At 41.5% G+C, this 14920-nt stretch overlaps 1 long non-coding RNA gene across 1 annotated transcript; it reads right to left on the bottom strand.

Annotated features, from left to right (window-relative positions):
* Window positions 1–1094: 1094 nt before the first annotated feature.
* LOC133388766 (uncharacterized) lies at window positions 1095–9994 on the bottom strand. Its single transcript, XR_009763899.1, has 4 exons — window positions 9933–9994; window positions 6817–6992; window positions 3958–4139; window positions 1095–1783 (listed from the first exon to the last, which is right to left on the bottom strand). It is a non-coding gene; the product is annotated as an uncharacterized LOC133388766 (long non-coding RNA).
* Window positions 9995–14920: the final 4926 nt, after the last annotated feature.

The raw sequence follows: 14920 nt of genomic DNA, 5'->3' as shown, positions 1-14920 counted from the left end.
TTGTAACTGTACCCACACCATCAGCAAAACATATTTTGGTTTGTTTGTTTTTAGTATTTTAAAATTGAAATCAACACTTGTGTCTTAGCAGAAAGGCAGTATGTAAATGCAATAAATAAATCAGAGCTTGGAAGTATTTAGTTACAAAACATGAATTTAGTAATTTATTACTTTTGTCAGGAACAAGTGGGTAATTCCTTTACATTTTGATTGTAATAGAATGAGGAGTAATTTTATTACTTTTGAGGAGTAATTGTAATGTTTCCAGCATTACTTTGGGGCATTACTTGGAGGGGGAGCACGGGAAGTCTTCTGCTCCTCTGATTTGTGGATGAAAATCATGTGCCTCAAACTGGGCTTCTGTGCAGCATCGCTCTTCACTCGTGCTCTGCGAGTGGGTAGGAGGCGACGAGGGAGGAGGTGGAGAGTGAGGCAGGGGTGGAGGTAGAATGGAGAAAACAAAAACAAAATGGATGGTGGTGGAGAAGAATGGAGTGGAGGGAGAAATGAACTGGAGGGCAAGAACATGGATAAAGGAGTAGAAGGAGGCAGCAGCAAAATGGAGATAAAGAACTGTGGAGATGAAAGATGACAACATGTGTGTGTGTTTGTGTGTGAATAATGTGTTTGCACTTGGCACACAAAGTGGCCTCCGCTGCCTGGCTCCTTGGCTTCTTTGCTGCATTTGCAGTGTTTTAACTTTTTGCATCTCGGGAAAATGTTTGCTTGTGTGGGTGTTCTTTAGCTGGTTGCAGGGCAGGGTCTGGGAGGTGGTTAAGTGAGAGAAATTATGCTTCCTGGCTGAGAGTGTGTGTGTGTGTGGGGGGGGGTTGCACTTGGTTTGATGTGCAAAGATCTGAGTAGTGGCCTCTTTCTCCCATCCTGTCACGCTTGCCAGCAGAGAGACCACCACTGCTATCTTATGGATAAAAAGAATAATTCTACTAACTCTCTCTCTCTCTGTTTATTTTTAATGTTGTTTTAGGTGACTTAGGTGTTCATCAGCCAAGGCTAGCAAATTGTAGGCACTCTAGGTTTCTAGTATCTTAAAGGTAATTGTAGTGATTACTTTTGAGTAATGGTAAAGTAATCAATTCCTTTCAGAATTGTAATTTATTCCTTTTTAAAAATAATCTCCCAAGCTCTGAAATAAATATACAGTGGCATATCGTCTCAAGGAATTAACATTTTTTAAAAAGCTTGTCATCCCATTTTATACCGCATAACATTGTCTCTGTATCTCTTAAACCTGAGGTAGCCACCATGGTACCCTTCAAATGCTGTTGAAATACAACTCCTATCTACCTCTATTAGCATGGCTAAGGGTCAGGGATGATAGGGTTGTAGTCCAACAACATCTGGAGGACACCACATTGCCTATCCCATCTTCTGGAGCTTTGAGTTAAAATTTGAGTTTCCTTTTTGGGCAAAACATCTCAGGAAATTTGAGAGAAGACAAAAGAGTTTCAGGAAACAACATCCCTATTTGAGACCCATACAAACTATTGATGCATTAACAGTTTTCTCTGATAGTAATAGCAGATCTAAGGGGGATTCTGTACATCTCCAAAAGTAGGACAGCCAGCAAAGTTCACTTGAAAGAGTCAGCTAACTACACATTACACACAACCTTATATAAGAGAGCCTGATATAAGAAGCCCCTTCAGGAGACAAGAACTGAGAAAACAAGTGAGGATGGAGGTGCTTAATCCACCCATCCACCCAATATTCTCTCTTATGGGGCTCCAGTGATGTACTTCCCCTTTAGATGCCTGACTGGAACCTGCAGAGGAGGAAAGGTCCCCAATCAACATATTTTGTAGGCAGTTTTGATATACATTTTCTGCAAGCAATTTTTGTCATATACGGCATTTTTGTAGGTCATTTTCAATCATGTATTTATTTTTATGCACACTTTCCCCTAACATATGCATTTTTGTAAACATTGGTTGGCAAACTGCATTACAAAATTCGAGTAAGAGTGAATTTTGAAAGACTGCTGTGTTTCAGTTCTCATATTGTTTCTGAAAGTGCACATTTCACATATTCAGCTTTAAATGTGAACTGAATCGGACTTCTCTCCTATCCCTACTTGTATGGGCAGGGACTGGAGCAGAGAGTTGATAGGTGGAAAATGGGTTAAGTATCCATTCTTCCTTTGACTTTGCCACTTAAAATTCCCATAGCTGTTTCTTATTTGTCTAAAAAGGTGTTTACATTCTCTGATATATATTTGCTTGTTATGTGCAGTCACTCCCTAACATTCAAGGACAATTGTTGAGATTTTGAGGAAAGGCTAAAAAAACACCTTTGACACAACAAACAAAACTTCTCAAGGAGGTTTTGATTGTATCAGTGACAAATTTACTGGAAGTAACCTTTCCATGTTCTTAAGCAAGCAAGTTTTTCCATTATGGCCAACTACCATTTTTTTCAAAGCCATGAAGCTATTGTTGGAACATTCATAGACATTCATTTTTTCACAGTGCAGATTTTGGCTGAAGTGAATAAATAAAATGCTAATTCCTGGTCTCTTCTACTGTTGATCTTCTTAATCTCAACCAGCACTAACATTTTGGAGGAGTTTGTTTCTGTTGTTCATTACCAGCTCTTAAAAAAACCAAACATAAGCAGAATTTTTAAAAAGTAGTCTAATCCTGTAAATATCCTGTAAAATCCAATCCCCTCCTAAAGAGTAATCTGTAAAAAAGCTCATGACATGCATATTATAATTTCCAGGATGATTAGAAACCATTTGCTGTAGCTTAACTGCACAATTAAACAACAACAGCAACAACAACAACAACAATAATAATGGAAATCAACTGCCTTCAAGTCGATCTCGACTTATGGCAACCCTATGAATAGGGTTTTCATGGTAAGCAGTACTCAGAGGGGGTTTCCCATTGCCTCCCTCTGAGGCTAGTCCTCCCCAGCTGGCTAGGGCCTGCTCAGGTTGCCACAGCCGCACAAGCCAGCCCCTTCCTTGTCCGCATCTGCCAGCTGGGGGGCAACTGGGCTCCTTGGGACTATGCAGCTTGCCCACAGCTGCACAGGTGGCAGGGCACATAACCCTTGAGCCACTCACTGTGGGGATGATCTTTAGCTGGCGCTTTACACCCAGGAGACACGAGCAGGGATCTTGGACTCACAGACTCTGGACTCCCAGCCAGGCTCTCCTCCCCACTGTGCTATACCAGCGGTTACAATAAACACAATTAAACAATTATTAATAATAATTAGAATCAGTAATTGGAGATTGCTAATGTGCTGTGGCAGTGATAGTTCTGCTTTTCATTTTTTTAAAGTAGAGTTGTGTTGAATTTAACCTTTGGTAAAATTTTCCATTTGTGTTACGGGGGAGGGAGAAACATGAGACTGAACTGGAGCTCCAGAGACTGGGGCTGTGCATCCAAGGCCCAATAATTCCCTCTATTAGCAATGTTTGGTGGTTAGTGCTGATCCTTTTGCACTCAAAACAGCAGTGCCAATGCCCAAGAGGGAGGTACCAGCAGGCTTCAAGAACTACAAAGAAAAATCTTACAAACATCCAAGGGCACAGGGTGAACAAGAACAAAGACTGAACATGCTTAATGGGCATGGAATGCTATTTGTTCAGTGCGGGGAGGGGAGGGAGACAGAAAAGTGATGGAGAAGCAAGTGGAATGGAGCATCCTGGAACAGGGCATGGCTGCCTGACTAGAACCTTGAGCTGGAATATCCCACACTTCAGTATTTTGGTGCAGGGCCCACCTGTTCTCATAAATAGCAGTTGGAGAGAGAAACCTGGTTTTGGGCTGCACAGATTCCAGGAGGGGACTCACTTTATTGAATACAACACTGAAAAATCCAGACACATGGAAAGCTATATGCTTGCCTTCTGTTTGATATACTAGCTTTCTATGTACTGGCATTTTTTCTATGGAGAAACATGCAGTCAAGTGAGAGGCTTGCTACCTTCAGGCTGAAGTGGTGGAGACCAGAAACTGATTTCTCTTCTGATCTGCTGCTTCCAAGAATGCAGTCCGATAAGGAGACCAAGAGATCTCACTTTCAGTCTTGGATCCTGGATATTTGGGGCAAAGCTATGAAACAGAGTGTGTAGGTACAGGAAAACTTGGAGTGAGGATACTCTGAAGCTGCATAGAAGAAAAAGAATCCCATCAGCTGCAATTTCTCCTGTCACTGCAGTTCTGTGACAGGAAAAGTAATTTTTAAAGGTACAGGGACGTAGGGACTGGACAGACTTAATGGGCTTGTATGGCTAGAATGAAACCTTCCTATCCTCAAGTAGTTTGGGGATTGTTACTTCAGTGTGTGAGTGACCCTTTCTCTCCCTCCTTCCTCCTATAGTGATGGGCAAAATCATACTCTGTAGCTACACCTCTATCAGCCCTTGTGTAAGTTTGTTACCTTATGACCCGGTAGGGCACTAATTGGTGGGCCAAGAGAATGGGGAAAACTCTGCACATACCTTTCTCACTGTCATTCTTTCTGGGTGCATCATGCACAGCTTCACAACTTAACCAAATCATTAAGCAAGCTAACAGTGCTGCATTTTCCAATCTAAGAGTGCATTTATTTCTCAGGTGAGAAGTCATAACATGTCGCAAAGATCCAGGTTGACAGTGATTGCTCTAAATATAGGGGCAGGAGGAGGGGGGGGGACAGGAGCCTTCCTAGGGTTTGCCCTGGGGAACCTTGCTGCAGACAATCTGACTAACAAATACATTTGCATCCTCTGATGACTGCAACCTTTAGCTGGCATGTGTGAATGGAGTCACCACAGATGATGACGATAATGTTTTATTAGACTTGTAAGCCACTTGTTACCCGAAAGATTTCAAACAATTTACAGCACATAGAAAAACTTTAGTTATGTACATACAAAACAACCCGCACAATATCATGCTTTTAACAGTCAGTTCACATTCAGATGCCTCTCAAGTATACATTGATCCATTGTAGAGATGTCTCTTAATATTAACATACGGTCTTTGTTGTATTGTCATTATTTGCATCTAAAGCACATTAAGATTTCACAGATATATTTGTAGAGAAGCTAAGTGACACAGCTTGTAGGGAACATTCTTCAGAATTTGTTTTTAAACAATGCAGAAGTAAACAAATGCCTTTTATTGACAGCCAGAGTGGTGCAGTGGTCAGAGTGACAGACTAGGGTCTGGGAGACCAGGGTTCAAATCCCCACTTACTCATTAAGCTCACTGGGAGACCTTGGAGCAGTCACTTTCTCTCAGCTTAACCTACCTCACTGGGTGGTTGTGAGGATAAAATGGGAAGGGGAGAATCATGTATGCAACCCTGAACTCCTTGGAGGAAAGAAGGTATGATGATTTTGATAATTGGAAGAGAGTGAGGGAAGCAGGCAAAGACAATATCAATACCCTGCTCCAGTCAGACTGTCTCTTCCTCCCACCCCAAGAGCCAACTTTACATTTTATATCATTTATGTATTTCCACATTTTGAAATTATAAACTGCCTTGGATGCCTCAACAGAATGGCAATATGTAAATGCAATAAAAAACAAATAAATTTCTAGCTCTGGGTTTGCTGCACTGAGCATGGAGTTAGACTTGATGTTCTTCTAGCCTCCTTCCCTCTATGGTTCTCTGAATTTCCATTATCTTGTTCACCAACATTCACAGAGGAAGGGAGCACAACTATGAAGTCATGTTGGCCTAACTAATTTCCTCCCCTTTGCTGACACAGCTGCAGACATGCTGAAGCCAGTCTACCTTAAGCCCCATTTCTGACAGTAGATTAGCTCTGGTGCCGCCAGACATTCAAGATTTATTCCCTTCAACCAGCTAATTTGTTTTTATGACTTGCCCCGCAGTTCTGTGCTAAACTTCAACTTTGAATTGCAGCGTGAAATGGGCTGTCGACAGCCCAGTTAGTGCTTCCTGTCAGTATACAAGCAGGGTTGTGGAGAAGCCAATTGAAATGCACCTGTTGTGGTGTTGCAAAGTGTTGGGAGCCAATCATTGTGCATTTCTGATATTCTATTCTAGTAAGTGGAGAGGCTGAGTTTTCTGGGAAATGCTCACTAGAATATCTATAGAACAACAGAACAAGGAATAGATTTTAAGTGCTTCCTGATTGTCAGTTGCTCAGGCCTTGTAGATTCAGTCACCTGGTCCTATGGGTTCCTTCTCAAACTCCCATTTGATTGGTTATTGGGCAGCAGCAAGCAGACACTATTAGCTGCTCTCTGGCTTTTCCTTTCTCCCAGGTGAAAGGAAGCAGAGCAGTAAGGTTTCAGCAGACCATGTTAATCTCCCTCCCTCTTGCACCTGGGATTGCCAACTTTTCACCTGGCCTCTGCTTCTCTGCCTTAACTAGATGGAACAATGCTTTTCTCTACAACTGTTTTTTTGAAAGCTTTATCTGCAATTCTTTTTAGAATGTTTTAACAATAACTATTTTTAGAATGTTTTGAATTGTTTATAGAATGCTTTTGTTGTTGCTGTTAAAATGTTTTGTTTTAAATGTGTTTGCGTCCCCGCCTGCTTTAGGAGGAAGGGTGGAATATAAATTTAATTAATATTAACTGCAGCTTGATGCATTGACAGCTTCAGCAGATGATAATGTCTCTCTTCATTCTGTGAAATGTTTCACCTGCTGATCTTTGCATATCAAGCTGCACAAAGAACAGACCAGGCTAGCATGAGTGTGAGGTTTTTGGTCAGTTGGCAACCCTACTTGTTCCAGATACCTCTCCAGAGTAAAAGTGGGCATCCCAACTTATAGTAGACCTCAATTCCTCCTTTTAGACCCCAGTGGGCAGCTTTTACCTGGACACTTTTCTCTGTTTCAAGGCAGCATTAGGTTAGCATAGATGTGAAGCCCTCAGTTTCCACCACTTCCAGGAGTTGGGGGAAAGCAGGGATGGTGTTTCAAAAATCCAGCTGGTCCCCGTATCTGTAGGGATTAGGGTTTCCAGGTTCAATCCCTGAGACTGATCCTGTATCTTTAGGAGAAAAGAAAGTCAGACAAGTGCAGGTGTTCTTGCAACTCTGTAATGAGAAAAACCACAAGGTAGAATTCTCCCTTCCCCTCTCCAACTTTTAAAGATATAGAAGACCTTACACAAAACTACACTCAAAGTATAAATGTGGGGAAATTTATTTACCAATTGGGCTTTCCAGTCTGCTGCTCCCACTGTAACATACTCTGTCCCCTGGAAAGCCTTTCCTGGTATTTGGGAAAGCTCTGCGCTGTGGTTTTTATAGTTTTTCAGTGGAAATGTTTGTAGCTCAGTATCAAAAAGTGGTCATCAGTATCTCTTTTTATGGTCTATGTCATAATGTTTAGGTTTTGGATAGCCCTTTAAATGCAGGGTGGGCAGAAAGTAGATCAAAATGTATTGGTGTATCTCAGGATGACTCACAGAAGACCAGTGAGGATTTCAGACTCCTGTTTCACAATGAAAACAAGAAAATGACCACCCCACCATTAAGCTGCTGAAAAGAAGAAAATGGGGGGTAATCAGGAATGGATTTTTGTGTGGAAATACTGTGAGAGTCCAATTTTGGAACTCAAATTCCTGGACTAAGAATTATATAACTCTAAATGTATATATTTTGTGGCCTGCTTTGGTTGGTGGATCTTGGGTTTTTTTAATAATAATAAAAATCAATACCAAAAACCCAAAGGGTAATCATCCTGATCTAGAGTATTAGATCCTGATCTAGTCTAACCATGAAGTCTAACCATCCTGATCTAGAGTATTTGCCACCCTGGGCTCCTACTGGGTGGAAGGGCAGGATATAAATAAATAAATAAACATTACAACCCTACAAGGCAGGTTTGTGTTACCATAGAACCATGTGATGCAGCTACCTCTAACAGCAGTTTCTAATGGAGGCAGCCATTATCATGCATTTGACCATCAGGTGTGTCTAATTTTGATGCATGACACTTGACACACAAGGTAAGAGCTGCACAGAGAAGAGCAAATCCACATTTTTTTCTTCTCAGTTTCTGGATACGCAGTAGAAAGGTGACATTGCTTTTTTGACAATGCCTTCTTTGGCAATGTTTTGAAGAGTCTTACCTCTACTATTGTAGTTTCATTCTTGCAAGCACTCCATTGAACCATGCTACAACAACCCTGCAAGGTAGGCCTGTGCCCATACAAATGATTTAGTGCAGGGATGGCCAGAAGATAGACTATAATCTATTGGTAGATCCCTGGGAGATATGTAGTCAATTGGCAAGTGCTTCTGGCTTTCAGTTGTTTAACAATAGAAACAAAAGGACATGCACATGTTTAGAAATTTGACAAGTGAAATTAAGAATACTTGTGGAAAGTAGAAATACATGTATGTGTGGAGATAGGGTTACCAACTGTACTCTTTCAAGAGTATATGTACTCTTTTTGAGATGGTGCAACAGCATACTCTTACTTTTCACTTATTTAAGCCAAATGTACTCTTTTTGAAATGACAAAATGATGGTAACCCTATGTGGAAAGACTGTGAGCTCGGCCTCCAAGAGATCTTCTGTATCTTTAAAAGTTGTGCAGGGGGAAGGGAGAATTCCACCTCGTGGTTTTTCCCATTACAATGTTGCAAGAACACCTGCACTCGGCTGACTTTCTCTTCTCCTAAAGATACAGGATCAGTCTCAGGCCATGAACCTGGCAACTCTAACTGTACCTTCAGATTCCTAAATCTTTCTCCCCATCCCCTTTACTAGATTACTGGTACATTCTCCCACTTTCTCTCAAGACAGCAATTTTCACTTGTCTGAGCCCACACAAGTTCTGTGTCAGAGTCTTAGGGTCCCCCCCAAGCCTTTTCTCTCTTCATTACCTCTCTGTTGTTCTTTCACCTCTTCCTACATCCCCCTCAAAGTGATGCTGCAATCCTATCCCAACCCCACTTACCTGGGACCCCACTTACAGTAGGATTCATTTCTGAGTAAACATGGCTAGAACTGTACTATGAGCAGACACATAGGCAAACTTCCCTCCCTTTCTCTGCCCCCCCCAACTGTTTCTTCTAAGAGGCTGGAATCCTAATCCTTCTTACCTGGGACTAAGCCCCACCAAACTGAATGGGATTTACTTTAGGCTAGACTTGAGGTTAGGATTGTACTATGAATGTAATCAAACTTAATTTTGTAAAAATTAACAATGCAGTCCTTGCCTAGCTCTAGCTTCTCTAACAGAACTCATGCTTTTTTAGGCAATCCTAACTCCATTTACCTGTGAGTAAGCCCCATTGAATTAAGTGAGACTTACTTCTGAGTAGACATTTTTAGAATTAGTGCAAGCCCTCAATCTCTTCCCCTTCTCTCTCTTCACTAACTTTTTGATTACTGCTTCCTTCTGCCCTTCTCTCAAAATAGCAGTTTTCACTTGTCTGAGCCCACAAGAGGCTTTAACTCCATTTAAATTTGTAAAACAAACTTTTTTTAAAAAAATCAACAGTTTGAACAGTTCACTCCTAGCTCTAGTTTGCCGACAAATCTCTCTTGCATTTTTAGGCACTCCATTTACCTGGGAGTAAGCCCCACTGAACTCGGTGTGATTTACTTCTGAGTAGACATTTTCCCTCCTTTCTTCCCTTCAAGCTCATTGCTAGCACACAGGAGCTCTGCTCCACTTACCTGGGAGTAAGCCCCACTGAACTCAGTGGGATTTACTTCTGGGTAGACATTTAAAAAGCAAATGTGAATTCTCCAAAGCTTTCTCCTCTCCCCCATTTTTTCTCCTTCCTTCCCTCAAAACCAATCATTCCCAGCACACAGAAGCACTGAACTCAATGGGATTTGCTTCTGAGTAGACTTTAAAAAAAATTGCAGTGAGTCCTTCAAAGCTGCCCCCCCTTTTTTTGCCTCGTTCCTTCCCTCAAGCTCATTCGTTGTTTCAGGCTGGTCTCCCTTCCCTCTTTCTTGCCCTTACCTCTATTTTAGCCTTATTCCTCTTTCCCGCTCTGTGGCTCCAGTAACGGACGTTTCCTTGAGCTCATTTGTGATTGGCTGCAGCTACAGCTGCTAGAACAAAGCCTCAGGCTGTCCCTGGGGAGAAAAACTAATTGCTCACAATCAGCTCCACATGGACAGCATGCAGGGCGAATCAACACGTGAACAAAAGATGTCTTTGTTCAGGGTACCATACATGTGGTGATTTTTCAAATTACTGTGTGTAGACTCTTTCTCAAGAGCAGCTGTATCCAGATACAGGGGGCTTCTACCTGGGTACAGAGTAATGTGTGAATACCCCCCATGAACACTATCACTCATTGAATCAAGTGCCAACTTGAATGGGTGAATGGGGCAGCCTCTGTTAAAAAGCGTATATAGAAATTTCACATCAGTATGGCTATGTTTTAAAATGGTTTATTATTCACAGTGAGAGTGCATTTATGAACGGCTTGGCAGGAATGCCTTTGCCCATCTTAGGTTGGTTGCCAACTCTGCTCATTCCTGATGAGGCCAGACTTGGCCATGGTAATGCATGCCTTGGTTACATCTGGACTGCTTTGTTGCAATGCGCTTTGCATGGATCTACCTTTGAAGGGTCTTTGGAAACTGAAATTGGCTCATAATGCAGCAGTGAGAAAGATGGTGAGTATTCATTTATAGAATAATAGTACCAAAAGCATGTTAATGTTAATGTCAATGCCAGGTGGGCCTCATTGGGGAGACTGTTCTGCAGACTTTTCTCAAAGGAAGCACATGAAGAAGGGTCCTGCATGATGACTTCCGGATCTGGGTAGGCTCATGTTAGAAGAGGTGTTCCAATAGTATTGCGGCTTGAGACATAAAAGGCTTTATAGGTTAGAGATTCTACACTATATACATTTACCTGGAAGTAGATCTTTTCATTCTTTTTTGAAACAACCCCCCAAACCCAAAATAAAATGCAATAGCAACAATAAAGTGCTTTAATTTTATGCTAATTACTATTAACATGTTAAAATCTCTCCACTGGAATATACAGCAAACATTGTATAGAATTTTTAAACAATACACCCTGGAGGAACAATAACAATCCAACAGCTGTTTTAGTATAGGAAACTCTCTAAAGTAATAGCAAAATGTGTATATTCAACTGTAGCCAAAGGGGGAAAATATATTAAAACTATAGCCTCATAAAAGCATATCACCCATATAGAACTGTACAGGAAATTCCAACAGTTCCCTTGTAATTTATACAAATGTGTCTGGAAATGGTTTTTCAGATTCTATGATGGTCTGTACAAGCCAGTAAAATAATCACCCAGCAACAAGAGTTGCGTAGTGTTAGAATCTGCGATAGAGTACAGATGAAAGACTAGCAAGAATGATTACCACTCGGGTATCACAGAGCTTGGAAAAGTTACTTTTTTGAACTACAACTCCCATCAGCCCCAGCCAGCATGGCCACTGGATTGGGCTGATGGGCGTTGTAGTTCAAAAAAGTAACTTTTCCAAGCTCTGGGTATAAATTAGTGGAATTGTAGGAACTCAGGCAGAAGGCTTTGATTTTTCAGTAGACAGAGGCTGGAGGAGAGTCAGAAGCTGGGGTCAAAGGATGGCTCTCCCCTCAATTGACTTATTGATTCCCTCTAAAAATCAATTAGAGAAAGACATGGTTTTCCAGATGGTTGGGGCAGCTTGAGATTTATCCTTTGTCCACCTTTCTCCCTTTCTCTGAAAGAGGAATCTAATCTGCTAAAGATCTACGGCAAGCACACTCAAGAGTTAAAACAGATAATGAGAGAGCCCTTTTTGATACAGAATAGTTCCAACTTATTTACACAGCCCCTGTGGTCATAAAAAGGTTTTCTTAAATATAAAATCATGTTTGCATATTTGAACACTTTTCTGTTCTTCATTGCATCAGTGCCTGTTAATTCCTTTTCCATTGTCCACTGTAATCGCCCAATCAGAGAAGCAGAAAAAAGGCTAAATAATTATTGTTGCCACCCTTTGGGAATTTGTTCATGTGACATATGGTGACCCAAATGCACTATCTTGAATTACACTAGGTCCCCTTTCACTCAAGAGGAGAATAGTAAAAGAATTGGGGGAAATAGAGGATTTCATGTTGACATATAGTTTATGTCAACAATTACTTGCCACCAATGCTTACACAACTAAATGATAGTTCTTATTTTATCTTAGTTTTTAAAAAGCACTGGACACACTATTTTGTTCCATCCCTGATATCATGCCAGCCGACAGTCAATCCATAAAGAATGAAAATCCCTTCCTAATCAGCTGTGCTGAGCTAAAGTCACCATGGCTGGATTGCAGTGCTGTAAGTCAAGTGCTTCAAATTCATCCCTTTTGGCAGTGTTCACCTCACTTGTTTATTCAGTGGGACTGAAACATCTGAGAAGGGACAGTCCATAACGTATGGCATGCTCAAGGTGGGGAGGGAATGGCAAAAATGTGACAAGGTGGGAATGAAGGGGGGATGTATGTGCTAAAACGGGCAAAAGGGCTTAGGGATAGACAAATCTGTCAATTTCAACTGAGCTCAGATTCTCATTTTTCCAATCTTAAATTCATTTTTTTCATATTTCTGCATCAGCATTGTAAAAACAACGATGTTCTAAAAACCTCTCAACCAGTGATCTCAGGGTTGGCAGCAATAGTATCTTTCAGCCATCAAATGCCTGGGAAAACATTTTATGTTATTTTCATGACTATATGTTTTTCTGCACATTTTCTCCTAATATATGCATTTTTGTACACTTTTTTTGGTTGGAGAACTGCTTTGCAAAATTCAGAGAACTGCAAATTTTGAAGGATAGCTGCATTTCGGTTTGGGTATTGTTTTAGGTAATGCATATTAGATAGATTCATATTAAAATGCGAAGTGCATCATCTTTCTCACCCATACCTGCAAGGGCTGTGTGTGTTTAGATGCATCTTTAAAAGTTTGACGTACAGTACTTTATGGATGGTCCCAAACGGCTCAGCTTCAATCAAATGTGCCAACCGAAAAGGACATGAGCTATAAAGGAATATGCAGATTCCCAGAGAAATATTGTCATATGCATAGTCTTAGGTCAGGTGTATTCTATTTCTGGTACATTTTAAAAATTGAATCAGGAAAAGCTGGGTTACTCTCTTACTTTGCTTAATTAATTCTACACTGATTATTATATTGTATATTTTATTTTGGCTTTGCCAGTCATGGGAGAGGCACAGAGCTAGGCAGGGCATGAAATCCTGTTCATAACCTCTAGAAAGAAAGATTTTTCTGTGGTCTCACTGGCTTCTGGAATTTCACCAGGCTTTGTCAATAACGGGAAGAGAAGCTGTAATTCTGGGAAACAGCTGTAGCTGACTGACAGAGCATCTGCCTTGCATGCAGAAGGTCCCCGGTTCCACCCCTGGCATCTCCAGGGAGGGCTGAGATAAACCCCTGCCTGAAACTCTGGAGAGCCCCTATCAGTCAGTAGAGTCAAAGCTAGACAGCCGGAGATGATGGGAGTCCAGTGCTATCTGGAGGGTCACAGGGTTAGCTACCACTGCTCTGGAGCTTCTTTTCAATGCTACAACTGAGCTTTCCAAACATATGCAATTGCAGCATTAGGAAGAGTACCTGTGAGCATATGCAGAATACCTTAGCCTCTCTAGAACAACTGCAGCCAGCAGCTGCTTATTGGAAGAAGGGCTCCAAAGACAGAGAATAGGATTTCCAAGTAGGCTTGAATCCTGCTGTCTCTCAGTTAAGCAGGAAATGGCAGGGGGGAGAGGTAAAATGCCCGAGAGAGAACAGAACCCCCTATTTCTGTTTCACTGATCCCTTTTCTCCAAGCTGGCTTTTATAAAATGTGCCTGGCTCTTAAATTTATATGGGGAGGGGGAAATTCAAGCCTGCATAGAGAGGCTATCTGTATGTGAAACGGGAATAACTACAATGCAAGAAAGCAATTAACTGATGCACCATTTAATGCCAAAACAGACTTCTGAGCAGTTTACAAAGTATAGAATCCAATTGCACAAAGATTAAAATATAAACATCCATAATGAAATGGAGAATGTTGGCTTGGGATACAGTATGCTGTATGTTGCAGAGAGATACTTCTTCCCTACATTCTGGTTGGACCTATTTGTCTGTCCTGTATTGCTTCCAGTGTCGCAGGCAGCGTTCATCATTCTAAAACATCCCAGACCTGTTTGAATAACCCCCAAACTGCATTACTATGTGGACTCTGTGGTTTACCTCTTCATCACTTCTCATCGTCAGAAAAGGGCCCCTCCTATGTCTCCAATTTCTCCTCCAGGGATCAAATGCTTTTAGTGCAAGGTTCACATATGCCCATCACCCACTTCTGGGCCCAAGAGGCCTCTCTTTGCTGCTACAAGTCCACCAGGTATACACTTGGCAGAGAGCTGCAGCCCATCCTGCCTGCTGGATGAGAATACCTGTGTAATACCAACCTTTCAAATATTCATTTCTTGCATTCACACTTGCAAGGGTGGGAAGCCATTTTCAGTCTAAGCACTGCAATCCCTTGTGGGCAACCTTCGGAGGGCCACATGTCAGTGGTCGGTGGAGCCAGAGGCAAAAGTGGGCAAAACAATGAATTCAAAATTTACCTTTGTGCAATAGGCTAGTTTCTACACACACATGACACTATCCAGATAAGGAAGAGGCTTTGTTGGAGTTCAAGGACCCAATCCAACCAGGCATAAACACTTGGGTGTGAAGCAAGACCAATGGGTGGCGTGGCCTGGGTAATGTTCCAGGGCCAAATAGAGAGGCATGGAGGGCTGCATTTAGCCCCCAGGCCTCAGGTTCCCCAGCACTGCTTTACAGTTTTTAGGGGCACAGTTCAAATAGCTTACATGTACATTTAAAAAAATAAAATGTGTGATGAGATCTTCACTTTCCAGCAAATGTCAACCGTATTTATTAATATGGATGGCACAGTGTTGTTAAATGCT

Source organism: Rhineura floridana, chromosome 7 (assembly GCF_030035675.1).
Source record: "Rhineura floridana isolate rRhiFlo1 chromosome 7, rRhiFlo1.hap2, whole genome shotgun sequence".
NCBI classification, from domain to species: domain Eukaryota; kingdom Metazoa; phylum Chordata; class Lepidosauria; order Squamata; family Rhineuridae; genus Rhineura; species Rhineura floridana.
This window is presented reverse-complemented; position numbering and strand designations above follow the sequence as displayed.